We start from the raw sequence: 732 nt of genomic DNA on the forward strand, positions 1-732 counted from the left end.
GGTGCTGGCCCCCAGGGGCCAGGCTGCCGGAGGGCTGGGCACAGAGCCACGTCCCACGCGCTGCCCCAGTACCCCGCTCCCACACACACGCTGGAGCTGCGCCTCATTAACACGCGTTTATTGTTTGATGGCGAATCGCGCGGTGACCAAGCGAGAAGAGGGACCCCACCAGCAGGTGCCTGCACGGATGAGTCCCCTCGGCCACAGGAAGAGCCCCGCTCCCGGGGCTGCGGAGCACAGGGGGCAGCTCTGAGGGGTCTGGCTCCAGTCCCCCCTTCCTGGGCTGCTGAGGGCCTGGCCCCAGGCCTGGCATCAAGAGTGATCAGGGCAAACCCCTGTACCCAGCCCCAAGCCCACTCTTTACCTTTCCAAATTTGCTGTGCTGCATATAGAGGATCCCATCCTTCACTGGTCTCTCCATGGGCCCAGCGCCACCCTGGCAGCCAGCACAAGGACCGGGGACTCGGGCCACCAGCAGCGGAGAAAATGTGACTGCTGCTGCCGAAGCAGCTGCATGGGGCAGACTTCCTTCTCTCAGCAACTTCCCCTTTTCGGTGTGTGGGATGAGGGGCAGAGGCTGGGCCACAGTAGGTGTCCGTCCATCCGCCCTCCTCTCTGCAGGAGGGCAGCGGGGCAGAACGGGCGCAGGCAGAGCACAGGAGGCGCCCAGGGGAGGGGCCAACACCAGCACAGCGCGCTGTGCCTCGCCCCAGCTGCGCGGCGGGGCGCGAG

The 732-nt window shown here is 66.5% G+C and overlaps 1 protein-coding gene across 1 annotated transcript in view; it reads right to left on the minus strand.

Annotated features, from left to right (window-relative positions):
• The window catches only part of LOC104489533 (probable ATP-dependent RNA helicase DDX41), a gene marked incomplete at its 3' end in the record, with an annotated part of 8,369 nt that overhangs the window by 1,927 nt on the left and 5,710 nt on the right, over nucleotides 1-732 (minus strand). The window lies entirely within an intron of this gene.

The sequence above is a fragment of the Buceros rhinoceros genome, unplaced genomic scaffold (assembly GCF_000710305.1).
Source record: "Buceros rhinoceros silvestris isolate BGI_N320 unplaced genomic scaffold, ASM71030v1 scaffold33042, whole genome shotgun sequence".
Taxonomy (NCBI): Eukaryota; Metazoa; Chordata; class Aves; order Bucerotiformes; family Bucerotidae; genus Buceros; species Buceros rhinoceros.